General features: G+C 35.9%; 1 long non-coding RNA gene across 1 annotated transcript; it reads left to right on the top strand.

Annotated features, from left to right (window-relative positions):
* The first annotated feature begins 268 nt into the window (after positions 1-268).
* On the top strand, positions 269-2,046 carry LOC130715091 (uncharacterized). The gene is made up of 2 exons (XR_009011551.1): positions 269-488; positions 1,543-2,046. It is a non-coding gene; the product is annotated as an uncharacterized LOC130715091 (long non-coding RNA).
* Positions 2,047-14,606: the final 12,560 nt, after the last annotated feature.

The following is a 14,606-nucleotide window of genomic DNA, read 5'->3' on the forward strand; positions in this document are numbered from 1 at the left end:
ATGATTTTCGGGAAAACAAGATTTTTATTGGCCTGATCATCATCACAAGTCGATTGCTCAGTTGGATGATAGATATAATCTATTGATTGATGGTGAGACATATTCCGGTACTTTAAATGAAAACTGTAAGTATATGAAATGGTATATACCCAGGGCGGACCCACATAGGGCCCAGTGGGTTCAGTTGAACCCCCTGGAAAAAAAAAATTCAACCAACCCCCTTATAATAGTTTTTTTTTAACCCCCTGAAAATTTAATATTGCACCCTAGACCCCAACTCCTCTCTCACACTATAGTCACTAGTCAGATCTCTCTCTCCTCTCACAGTCACCACGCACGCACTCTGCACTCACGCTCTCATTCTCTGATTTCCCAAGCACCACCACCGGCCACCACCATGCCGGCCGCCGCCGCTGCACCACCATGTGCCACTCTCCAGCCGTGCGCCCCTGCCTTTGGATGTGCCTCTGCGGTTCTAATTTCTACAAGTATGGGCATGGCTGATTTTTTTCTAACCCTAATTTATGTTTTTCCCCTAATTTCTAAAGGTTATAATCTTCTAATTCTTCTCACTACATCTGTTAGTATCTTCTAATTCTTCTAATTTCTGTTTTTCCTAACCATAATTTCTGATTCTTCCATATGTAACAAACTTGTTTTTTCCCTGGTAGTGCATATTGTGCTTCTGTTTTATTCTCTCACTGCATAATTTCAAAATCCCAGATTCATAATCATAGGTATACTGGTATGGTATTGTGCATTTGTGCTTTGTTTTTACTTTTAGTACTGGTACCGTGTTTCTTTTTTTGTTCAATTTCTTCTTGGGTTAAGATTGTCTTGGCATGCTTGTGTTCTGTTTTTTGTTTTCTCATGTGAGTCATGTGTTTTGAAATTGGAATGGGTTTTTCCGTGTTATTGTTGATTGATGAATTGGGTAAATATTAATTTGGTCTGTTATGCTTTCATATCCTGGACTAGTGATGAATTGGGTAAATAATTGAGGATTGATCTGTTATGGTAAATATTAGTAATTTGGTCTTCCAGTGTAGGAAATCCATGTTATTTTGTCTGTTTGCTTTGGGCATAGTAAAGCATTATATGGCCATAATTTGGTCTTCCAGGTATGGCTGATTTCCCTAACCCTAAATGGTTAAATTGATTTCCTTTCTCTTCTCCTTTCTCAAGCTTGATTTCCTCTCAAGCTTGATTTCCCTAAATTGATTTCCTCAAATGTCATAATAGGTTTACTATAATCATAGGTTTTAGATGTTCTCAGTTTATGAGGCAAATGGGGTTTTAGTTAAAATGGGGTTTTAGTAAAGTTATGTTCTTTGCAAATAAATTTTGAAATTTTTGCTATAATCATACGCTATAATCATATTTGTGTATTTCAATACTGACAACATAGTCCTGATGCATACTTATTGTCTGATGCATACTTATTTCAATACTGACAACATAGTTCAGATTGAGTTGCTTCAATCTTGATGAATATGAATAATCAAGTGAGCAATGGTATATTTTTTTTGACTGATGAACTAGCAAAGGCAGGGTGTGACAGAACTGAGCCTCTTTGGGAGAAGCTGAACTGATCTGAATTTACTCTTGGTCTCTATTCTTCGCTGCATGTTTCCTGCTGCTTCGTGCCTCAATTCTGTGTATTCTGCACTGGTGCTTTTTACATGTTAATATGGTCATGAAAATGTGTTGTTGTTTTGCCTGCTTGCTTTGCTCCCTGCTGGTGGTAACCTAGGACCATTCATTCTCAGTCTCTTACGAATTGGAGTGGATTGTATGCTGGTTTAGTGTGATTGTTTTGTCCCCTGATCTCTTTTTTTGTTTCTGCCCCCTGTAGCTTAGTACCTTTATGTTTTTAATGTTAATTTTACTTTTGTTGGCCTTGTGATCCTACTCTTGTGTGGATCTTAGGTGCTGTGTTTTGTACTAGATCCTTGGGCTCTCTTTTTGCTCTTGGTTCCCTTTCTATTTCAATAAAGCTTATGTTTCCAAAAAAATAAATAAACATATTACATTTGTTTTTAATTATATTTTTATCGATGTGCTCATTTGAAAAATTTGAACCCCCTCTTGGAGCCGCCACTGTATATACCCCGCACTCGGTGATATATATCACATGAGGCTGTAATTTTAAATGGCATGCATTCCTCCATACATTTAATTCGAAATCACCGTAAATCACCTGACTCTATTAAGAATTATTGTGCTTTAAAAAAGATTTGTCCATCAACATCTGCACATGATGAGGAAGCTAAACCAACTCAACATTTTACCTCTAATGATGAAGAACCTGCACCTGTGTTAAAAATACAAAGAGTTGGACCCACAACAAGGGGTGGTGGTCTAAACACAAGAGGTGGGGACAATAACTGACCGTGATACAACCTTGGCCTATATATATAAGATAAATTATTAGCAACCTCACGTAAAAGTTCTGACTCTGCATAGAAGAGCATACATGCTTTCAGTATCCTCGAAGATATAATCCATAACATGCAGTATAAGGTGTAAACAATGATTCTAAGAAAACTACATTATGATGTATTCTTTTCTAAGGTGTAAACTACTTTATTTTCAAATAAGTAACCAAAAACTTGTGTTATGTCGCTTGGTTCTCATAATTCATATATAATAATATACATATTGCTAAAAAAATTCACAAGTCCTATTGCTTAATGTTCTTATTGTGCCAACTTCGAAACAATTAGATTCAATTACTACAATTTGTGTATATACTCATTCAATTTCTACAAGACTGCATAGCAGAATTTTGAGCTGATTTTACTACAATTTGTGCTTTTATGAAGTAACACTTGAATCTTCATGCTTTGCTTTTATGGTTTAGCTTGGTAAGAACAAATGAGACTGTTTCATAATTGAAAGACCAAACTAATTTAAAAGCTAGAGTGAAACATGGTTTAGGATTGAGTTGATATTGAGATTGCATGCTGTGTTTCAGTTTTCATGTTCCTTTTCATTTATTTGCCACAATTAAATGAAGTTAAAAATATTCATAGAATAAGCTCTGATAGTCAAGGGAGGTTTAAACCTGTAAATAATCTTCTGCAGTTAAGGGTGGTTGAAAACTCTTGTTAAATAAAGCTTGTTAATAAGGGAGGTAAAAATCTCCGCTTAACGCATAACACATGTACCAGGTGTCGCTGAAAAAACGTCGTTAATAATTTGTGGCGAGTGTAACTTCGAGATTTTTCAAAACCGCAAGTAAGTAACTTGCAAGGGCTGCTAACCCCCACTAAACGCAACAACAAAAAAACCTCCGCTAAATGATAGATTTTTTGCAGTGCAAGTTGTCTCAATCCTACCTCTTCGGCTCTTCCAAGCCCCATCGACAGCTTCCTTTACAACCCTAGCCGCCAAGAAAAACAACCCCTCTAGGATGCCCAAATTATAAACAATTTATTTCAATTTGAGGCCAAACAGCTCCTTTGAAAGCAATTGTTAACTAGTGATATACAATTTCGAGCATTGTAAGAAAACCAACGGCCGCAAATAGGATTTAAGATGCTTTTCATCATCGTGTTCTTTGTCAACCTGCCGAAGACTTAACCTATCCATCTCTTTTTTTTCTGCCTTCTTACTCTCCCAAAAGGTGGTTTGATAACTACGAAACTGCTTCTTCACCTGAACCTCCAAAGAACATGCCTAGTGACCATCTATATATGTTTTTTAGTATCGCTCCTCCGCCTCTGATTGCATTGTTCCTGGCCATAATTAGTTCGTCCTCTTCTTATTTTGGATTTTCTTCTTCGTGAGCCTCCAATTCAGACTGAATTGTCCCCACATGTAACGCTTGAGGATTTTCTGGATGGTTTTCGTCCTCTCTTACCTTTTCCCTTTTTGATATTGTATATCTCTGCTAGGCTCTTTTGTCTTCGTATTTTGTTTTACCTTTTGTGGACATGGCTGTAGAAAATATCCTCTTGGTCAATTACTCCTTTGTTTTCTATCCAACCTAGTCAATAACTTGGCCTAGCCCATTCTTCATGTGCTGCTTCTATTTCTTTGTTTTCTTATTGATTTCCTTGAGCTTCATTCTTCGTATTTATGCTAGGCTATTGTACATGGGCTTGACATCCATTTAATACTTCTTTTTCTATTGCACTTATTTTATGAATTACTTTTTTGTGCCATTTGGAAATTGCAGGAATGAGTAGAGTGTTTGTGGTATGGATGTGTAAATTTTATTTACACCTCTGATAAAGGTTTTTTCCTTGTTAGTACTGCTTTGGAACTAAACCCTTATGATTCAATCATAGCAAAGCAGATACGGGTTTATCGTCCTCAGGGATTGTGTGAAAATTGATTCCACGAACTAAATATTGATTTGAGTAGATGAAAATATGTTTGATAAAATTGTTTTTGTTGTTTTTGAATATAAATGAAAGCAGTAAAAGAAAGTTTACAGAGGTAACAAAGAAGAACACATATTCAGATTGCATTTTATCCTAATCCTCTAATTGTTTCCACTCAATCACTTCTGTAAAAGTACATTTCACTTATGACACCGAGAGTTATCCACCTAACTATCCCTAGTCTAGGTGAATCTATCAGTTGGAATTCCTAGACGTAATCCCTTACCATCTAGAAAACCCAAAAAGAACACTAAAGCTCAAATTCTCTCTCAAAGACATTCCCAATGACTGATTCATCCTAAGACAAGGTACCCTAGGTTTGCGAATCTCCGTTGTCACTTCGGAAACTCCTGTTAGAACTCAGAACCACACCTGTCACGTGGAAGTCCACTATTGTTCCTACCCAAGATATTCTAACCTTAAGACAACTAGTTCATTGAGTGGTTTCTCTCTTGAACCGGACCCGCAATTATCTCCCGATCTCATGCTAGTCCTTGGAAATCTAACGCAAATCAATCGATACTTGAAGCGAAGAAAGTAAAACTTTAACACAGTGTTGTGACCTAAGACATAGGCGCTCTACTTTCATTTATCTAAGCATTCACTTACTCATATCAACCTCTCGATCTATTTACAAATTAGTGAAGCTCATTTGACTATCAATTGATTGGTTAGAAGCATGGAGCATAGAAAGAAACACCATACATGAAATATTATCATTTACATTCATGAGAAGAGCTTACAACAATCAAAGCATCAAGTTATAACATCCTAAATACAAAAATAGAAACAAAAAGTACAAGGGATAAGGAAGAAGAGATGAAACCTAGAAGAACGGCGAAGCACCCACGGCGATAGAAGCTTTCCCAAGCTTTCCATTGCCTCCGAGAGGTTGTCACGGTCCTTCGGCGGTTGCCGCCACGCTCCGGAGCTTCAATCTGTCAATCCTAGACCCAGGGACCCTTCCCCCATGAAGCCCAGCCTCCTCTGAATGTTTTAGGGAGGAAAAATGGTGAAGAATGGAAGAGATCCTGAAAATTTCGTGGTCTGGCCTTTTATAGAGTTTCTGGCCGACCTTAGTTGGCTCAAGCCAAGCTAAGTTGGCTCAAGCGAACCTTTTCTTCATGCTGAAGTAGTTAAAACCGCCTTCAGTTGGCTCAAGCTAACTCGAGTTGGCTCAAGCGAACTATGCTGAAAATCTACTGTAAAGTGGTGGCTTGAGCCAACTTTTGAGCGAACTCTTTCCTTTGCTTATTTTTTAGTTATGTTTCCAGTCCGCTCAAGCTAAATTTGAGCCAACTTTCCTCACTTGGTTTTCTTGCTCAAATCTTCATGAAACTCTAACCTACATAAAAAAACAAAAGATGAAACATAAAACTCACAATATTTACACGATTTCTACATCAAAATTAAGTATTTACTAAATCCACTACTCTGGGGACTAAAATGATGAATAAATGAAGCACACACGTGAGATAAGTGCCTAAAAAGATAACCAAATATGCGTAAAAATGACACTTATCAACTCCCCCCAACTTAACACTTTGTTTGTCCTCAAACAAAAGGTCATGACTTTCATTCAACAAGCATGGTCTTTGAATCCTCAAAAGCTCAAATTGCAAGATTTCTTAAGATTTTAAATTGAAGGATCCAAAATTAGAAATGTGATGCCCACAAAAGAAAAACACAACAGCGATACTAATGCACATCCACACTGAAAATCAATAAGCATACAATCCATTCCTATCCAACCAAAGAATACTCATTCACTCATCAGTTCATTATGTTCAAAGTAGGGTGAGTGTTTCACTCAGTTCACTCACTGAATCACAGAAATCAATTTTGTTACCCGTCTCCGTAGTTATCAAGGCTGCATGTTCAATCAAGGATCTCTAAGGTCTTTGAGGGTTGTAATTTGGTTAGGCTTCAAAGAAAATTGGTTTTTCTGGATATGCAAAGAAACTTAACAAGCTAAGAGAGCAATCACACTTTAAACCAATCATAAATGATAAAGATCACTCTTTTGCTTTAACCAACTCTCTCATTCACCATTTTGTTTTCTTTTCACCCTTTTCATCAATCTCTTTTTTTTTTTCTTTTTAATTCTCTTTTTCTCCTTTCTCATCTTTTTTTTTCACTTTCAAGTATGTACAAACAGATTGATACACAAACCACACAAGAATAACACTCTTATTCTTCTCCCCCCAACTTGAATACAACCATATCTTGAACATGTGCTCTCTTAACCCATTCAACTTTGGTGAGATCATTGTTTTTCTTTTAAGGCTCAAGGTTATAAACACGAACAAATCACAAAAATATTCTTCTCCAGGCTCAAAGGGGCTAACAATGGAATTAAAATGTAAATGGTAGGTTATATGGCTAAGTGGTTGTATATAACGAACAAAATATGCCTTGATCATTTCCAGGAAATTGCATACAACAATGATAATCGGAGACTCAAACAAAACCAATCAGGCAACACAATGAGGAATCTCTCAGCTCACAAGTGTTTAGGAACACTCCCTCACATTGGTTTGGATTCAAAGCATTCCCTGATTTTCAAAAAATTTCATGTTATGCCTATGAATTTCATGTGAATCATACAATCATATCAAATCATGCTATCTCTGAGCGCAAACACCAATTAAATCAAGGAATCAAACAATTCAAATTGCGTTTAAAAGCATATCATGCAATTATATTGATGTTTCATTAACCATGCCAGTTAAAACCAGTCAGCTATCGATGAAATCTACACAAAGTGTTAATTAATATATATACCAAAATGCTAATAAGATATTAAAAACAAAAGAAAGAAGGACAAAAAGTACTCCCTCATGATGCTTTGCATTTAGTCCAAGGTTGCTCATCAAAGCTCTCATCCCCTCCAAGAGATATGGACTGTCCTCAAGCTAAATGTAAATATCATCATGAACCTGCCTTCAAGTCACTTAAAATCAAGTTAGAACGCAAAAGAGGGGTAAGAATAATCAAATTATGAGCTTAAGCATAATAAAATTCAAAAAAACACCCCTTTTAGCACTTCAGAACTCAAAACAGTGTTTTTGAGTATGTATTTCGCTTAAGCATCGCTTGAGCCAACCTTTTCCAGTGGAAGATGCATTTTCTGGGCAAGTACTTGGCTTGAGCAAAGTTGTAGTCACTTGAGCAAAGTTGTGTTGGCTTAGAGTTTGCTCAAGCCAAGTTTTTCCAGAATCACGAAGTCAAGTTCGCCTGGGGGTTAATAAGTGTTCGCTTGAGCGAACTGTATGTTGGCTTGAGCGAACTACAAGAGAATTATGCAGATTTGACAGGATTCCAGGGAATTTCTCAAGTATTTCACAACTCCATACACGAAAAACCAATTCATGCTAAAAATTTACCCCAAACTTGATTGAACATGATATAATCATCAAGGAAAAATTGTGGAAATCTTAAAATCTAGCATTTAGACATTGAATCCACAAGATCAAAAACTCAGTTCATAAAACTAAAAACTGAAACCTCCAGAGCTGCAAAGTGCTAAAATCAAACCAAACTTGAAATTTAACAAACCAAAACAACAATACACAAAACACAATGCATAAATAAACTAAACTAACATTGAACATGAGAAAATTCAAAGGTCTTGGAGAGCAACTTGCATAATTATGCAGCAATTTCACTTAAAGACATGATTTTCTTCTATTTTAACACAACCTCATACCTCAGATTTTGCAATACTTACCATCCTTGCTTTCCATTCCTCCCTATGCATGAAAAACACTATTTTGGACCTGTGTCAAGTCTCAATTGCAGATTGTTAGAATCAAAAGCACATAATCCAATTCACATTCCATTCCACATACAAATTCAACAAGTCTCACCCCTAAAATTTGATTTGATCACATTTGTTGTATCCAAACTCATTGAACAATCTTCATATGCTGGATAAAATTTGTGAAGCTCATAAAAACTCAGATTTTGGCATAACTTCACAAAATCACTATCCTAGTTCTAAAAATACATCAAAAACTCATGGTTTCCAAAACTTATGGTTCTATTGTGATTCAAATAACTCAAAAGAGGATATTCATCATGTAAACTTGCAAAATATCACTCAAGAACCAAAAGTGAGGAATCCTTAGGGAATTTAAAAACAAAAATAGGAAAACAAGAATAAGAAAACAACAAATATGTACAATTCACATATATAAAACAAACCTATGTATCAAAACCATCATTTCATGACTAATGACCTAATTGAGATTAGATTCACTAGCTGATTCATTCTAGGTCAGATTCAAAGAATTTCAATTCTCAAATCATGTTATAGGTGATCAGGCTACAACAAGCATTAATAACAAGAACAAATCAGTGAAATTGACACATAAGAACAAAACATAGAATATGTACACTATTTACCTTTTTTCAACTCAAATCAACATTCCACTAGCTTCACCAACATTACAAACACAATCCCCGGCAACGGCGCCAAATTTGATAAAGGTTTTTTCCTTGTTAGTACTGCTTTGGAACTAAACCCTTATGATTCAATCATAGCAAAGCAGATACGGGTTTATCGTCCTCAGGGATTGTGTGAACATTGGTTCCACGAGCTAAATATTGATTTGAGCAGATGAAAATATGTTTGATAAAATTGTTTTTGTTGTTTTTGAATATAAATGAAAGCAGTAAAAGAAAGTTTACAGAGGTAACAAAGAAGAACACATATTCAGATTGCATTTTAACCTAATCCTCTAATTGTTTCCACTCAATCACTTCTGTAAAGGTACATTTCACTTATGATACCGAGAGTTATCCACCTAACTATCCCTAGTCTAGATGAATCTATCAGTTGGAATTCCTAGACGTAATCCCTTACCATCTAGAAAACCCAAAAAGAACACTAAAGCTCAAATTCTCTCTCAAAGACATTCCCAATGACTGATTCATCCTAAGACAAGGTACCCTAGGTTTGCGAATCTCCGTTGTCACTTCGGAAACTCCTGTTAGAACTCAGAACCACACCTGTCACGTGGAAGTCCACTATTGTTCCTACCCAAGATATTATAACCTTAAGACAACTAGTTCATTGAGTGGTTTCTCTCTTGAACCGGACCCGCAATTATCTCCCGATCTCATGCTAGTCCTTGGAAATTTAACGCAAATCAATCGATACTTGAAGCGAAGAAAGTAAAACTTTAACACAGTGTTGTGACCTAAGACATAGGCGCTCTACTTTCATTTATCTAAGCATTCACTTACTCATATCAACCTCTCGATCTATTTAATATCATTGAAGCTCATTTGACTATCAATTGATTGGTTAGAAGCATGAAGCATAGAAAGAAACACCATACATGAAATATTATCATTTACATTCATGAGAAGAGCTTACAACAATCAAAGCATCAAGTTATAACATCCTAAATACAAAAATAGAATTAAAAAGTACAAGGGATAAGGAAGAAGAGATGAAACCTAGAAGAACGACGAAGCACCCACGGCGATAGAAGCTTTCCCAAGCTTTCCATTGCCTCCGAGAGGTTGTCACGGTCCTTCGGCGGTTGCCGCCACGCTCCGGAGCTTCAATCTGTCAATCCTAGACCCAGGGACCCTTCCCCCATGAAGCCCAGCCTCCTCTGAATGTTTTAGGGAGGAAAAATGGTGAAGAATGGAAGAGATCCTGAAAATTTCGTGGTCTGGCCTTTTATAGAGTTTCTGGCCGACCTTAGTTGGCTCAAGCCAAGCTAAGTTGGCTCAAGCGAACCTTTTCTTCATGCTGAAGTAGTTAAAACCGCCTTCAATTGGCTCAAGCTAACTCGAGTTGGCTCAAGCGAACTATGCTGAAAATCTACTGTAAAGTGGTGGCTTGAGCCAACTTTTGAGCGAACTCTTTCCTTTGCTTATTTTTTAGTTCTGTTTCTAGTCCGCTCAAGCTAAATTTGAGCCAACTTTCCTCACTTGGTTTTCTTGCTCAAATCTTCATGAAACTCTAACCTACATAAAAAAACAAAAGATGAAACATAAAACTCACAATATTTACACGATTTCTACATCAAAATTAAGTATTTACTAAATCCACTACTCTGGGGACTAAAATGATGAATAAATGAAGCGCACACGTGAGATAAGTGCCTAAAAAGATAATCAAATATGCGTAAAAATGACACTTATCAACCTCTCAAGAAAGTCTTAAGTAACTTGGTCTCGTAGGACTATAAGGTTCGGACAAAGCTGCATTATACCCACCCTAATCATGAAGTCTTCCATAGAATCAAAAACATATTTTTTCCCATGTATTAGCCCAAAAGAGTAACTCAAAAACTAATAACCCGACGACCCATATGTCCATGGGAGGACGGAGGTCGTCATAGGCAATTGCCTTCGGGGACATTACTTTAGGAGTACTCCACAACCTAAAATTCCAATTTATTGGGTCGTTTACAGAATCGTGATCTCTTCGTGCCTTGCCGAAATCACCCAGTTTCATGACTTTATGCTCTGCACCAGCATCCGGAGAAGAAAAAATTAATACATTCACTGGGTGATTCCTTTGTTGTGCATGCATTCCAGTCCTTTCATGATTTGAAGTAAATACATTTTTCTAATCTTTTTTAGCTTCGCAACCTCCCTCTTATCTTGATTTTCAAAGGGAAGAGGTTGACAATCCTTCTTAATAAAATCAAGGATCTAAAATATGATAACTCAAGAATGCTATCATAGCATTGGGGATTATCTTCGGGCCTCACTCCACCTCCAAAACAGTCAGCCACTTCAGTACAATTTTTCAGTTCATTCATTAGAATGCATTGTTCCTTCTTTAACTTAAGGACATCGTCCTCCTCATTGAGAGGGGAAGACTTAACTGCCTTTACTTAAGGTCAGCTGGGGAATAGGCTTCGAAAACTTTGGTTGTGGCACCACTTGCTATCTCGTCTCCCTTCATATACACTTCCATAGCTGAGTCCAGTGTAATGACTGAGAGAAGGTAGGGTTTTGGTGTGGAACCTCAAAAGTCTAGTTATTATTTGATACTATTTGATTTATATGCTTTTGTTCAACTGGCATAGAAATCTGACATTGTAAAAAAACACATGAAGCCACAAAAATGTAATATGGTTGAGAATGAAAAACTTGTGTAGAGTTTAACAAAATTGAAAACTCATAGAGAACAATTATAAACTTTTAATATTAATATGTTATATTTTTAATTTTTTTAACTTATATGTATATTTTTCACCCACGACTGAAAGTTTCTGGATCTGTCACTAGTGGTCGGAACCCTGTTCCATCTTGATAATATGTCAAGTTGTTTCATATTTTCTTTGGTAAAAAATTGTCTCACATAGATATGTCAATTGGACATAAGCCTTAGTGCCAGCCCCAAGCTCGCCTTTCTTGGCCCAAGCCCACATAGCCCCATTATTATATGTGGGTTGTTAAGCCCCAACCCAAATAGGGCTAGCCCACTTAATTTTTTTTAACAGTTTTTTAAATTTTAAATTAAAAGATTAATTCTGTCTAAAATAATAATAATAATAAACATTTTCACCACACGACCACCATCGTAAAAAATCAAGTAATTATTCTCCATAAAGCTCCATAATAGTGTGCCGATCATCTAACAACCATTTGTAAAAGTTATTAACCAAATCTGACCAATCACATCTAGAAGCCAAGGCACAAGTATATGCGGCACGCAAATACTCGCTTAGATATGGCTCTCTTCTAGGTCTCTTTTGAAGCTCAGTCGTGCGTACCTCTAGAAAGAAAGTCATCAAATTGCTCCAGTCGTATCTGCTCAGGTAACCCCCAGAATCCTTCAAAAAATTGATTAATTAGGATTGGTACATTACTAGAGACAACTAATAAGATTATGAGTTTTATGTTTCACTAGGATTGGTACATTACTAGAGATTACCAAACTGAGATTGTCAAGTATCCTGAAATTTTTTCTGAGATTTTTTTTTTTCAAAAAACAAAACAAAACAAAAATAATAAACTTAATCCCCAATTTTTCAATTCAGAAACCTAATTTGAAATTTCTAAAACCTAGCCGCCACTTTCTCCCTGTTGGGTATCTCTCTCACAATCTGTATTTGCATTAATCTTAAGCTTTGATTTTGGATGAGTGCTAGCAAGGGTTTTGTTGTTGTTAAGGCTTTCATATTTATGCACGCTTCCTTTAATCACCCTTTGAGCTTATTTGTGTTTTTAATTGAAACTAGCTTATTTGTGTTTTAATTGAAACTGCACATACATAACCATTGAGTTATAAAGATGCATAATTGTTTTCTTTTTATGGGTGTTGACTTGATTTGTGAGGTTGACAATGATCTATTGGATTTTAATTGAAACTATACACACAAATTTTATGGGTTTGTTGTTGTTTTGATCTTTTTTTGTGTTTTATGTTTTAATTCACAGGTGCCATAAATTGAATTATGAATCTGCAAGTAACAATATGAATGTGGTTGATGATGATGTTTCTGAAACTCCTCCCGTGAAATGTGAAAGTGTTGAGAAAGAGATATGACAGGTGTGTGGACATTTTTTACAAAAATTGGTCTAGAAAAAAATGACATTGAAAGAGATGCTTGTAATTATTGTGGTCGTGATTATGCAGTTGGGAGAAATCCTAAGAGTAACATTAACTATGAGACCTCACACTTAAGTCGGCACCTACTTGTTTGTAAAAAAATTGAAAGTTCAACTATAGGTGTGAGTCTTAAGCAAGATGGAAAGTATGCAAAGATTAATCAAAAAAACCCATCGAGATATGCTAGCTCAAGCCATAACTATGCACGATCTCGCTTTCAGTTTTGTTGAGTATCAGAAAATTAGAAATTGGGTGAATTATTTGAATCCTGAAGTTATAATGCTCTCCAGGAACACTCTTGTGTTAGATATTAATAAATTATATGCTAGAGAGAAGAACAAACTTAAGGAACTAATGTGTAGGATTCCAAATAGAGTGTGTCTAACCTCTAATTGTTGGACGTTAGCTAGTACAGAGGGTTACCTTTATCTCACCGATCATTTTGTCGTTGAAAATTGGAAGCTAGTTAGTAAGATTCTTAACTCACTCGAATGATACCTCCTCATACGGGTGATGCTATGGAAGCGCTTATACTTGATTGTATGAAGAATTGAGATATTGATAAGAAAGTGTTCTCAATCACGTTGGACAATGCTTATGCTAATGATAGCATGCAAAATACTTTGAAAAATCTTCTTTTGAGAGAGACTTGTTTTGTAGTGGAGAGTTTTTTTCATATTCGTTGCTCAGCTCATGTACTTAATTTAATGGTTAAAGATAGCTTGACGGTGGCTAGTGGAACACTTCATAAGATAAGAGAGAGTGTTAAGTATATTAAAGGATTAGATGAGAGGATAACAAAATTCAAAGGTTGTGTTAAGAATGCATGCTTAGACATGAGCACTAGTTTAAAACTAGATGTGCATACAAGGTGGAATTCGACATATTTGATGCTTGAAAGTGCCCTCAAATATGAACTAGCTTTTGAATTTTTTTAGAATGACATATAAAAGTTATAAATAAATGTTATAAATGTTTTCCAACTCATGAAGAATGGAGAAAATGAGAGAAAATTTGTGAGCCCTTAGAACCATTTCATGAGATTACTATTATGATCTATTGTTCCTCTTATCCGACTTCCAACTTGTATTTTAATGAAGTTTGGAAAATTCAATACTACTTGGAGAAACACAAATCTAGTGATGAGGATGATATTGTCATATGGAATATGGCAGATAAGATGAAAGATAAATTTGATAAATATTGGAAAGAGTACAATGTTGTGTTAGCTTTCTGGGCTATTCTTGACCCGCGATTGAAGCTTCCCTTTTTAGATTATTGCTACACTAGAGTTAATTCTTCAACCACCAAAAGTGAGGTTAATTATGTGAAGGAAAAACTTCAGAGGCTTTATGAAGAATATTTAACCAACACGACTGTTTTCAATCTCAATCATCCAATGAATGTATTTCGCTGCCTAAGCTAGTTGGAGAAAAGGGTAAGCCCAAGCGACAAAAAGTTGTCAATGTAAGTTTTTATACTCACTTAACCATTATTTTCTTTATTTCTTCCTGTTAGTATATAATTAATGTATTTTCTATCCTAGGCCTATAAAAAACATAAGAAGGAAGCTAGAATAACCATTGGTAAGAGTGAACTAAATGTGTATTTGGATGATCCACAAGTTG

This window comes from Lotus japonicus, chromosome 4, assembly GCF_012489685.1.
Source record: "Lotus japonicus ecotype B-129 chromosome 4, LjGifu_v1.2".
In the NCBI taxonomy this organism is placed as follows: Eukaryota; Viridiplantae; Streptophyta; class Magnoliopsida; order Fabales; family Fabaceae; genus Lotus; species Lotus japonicus.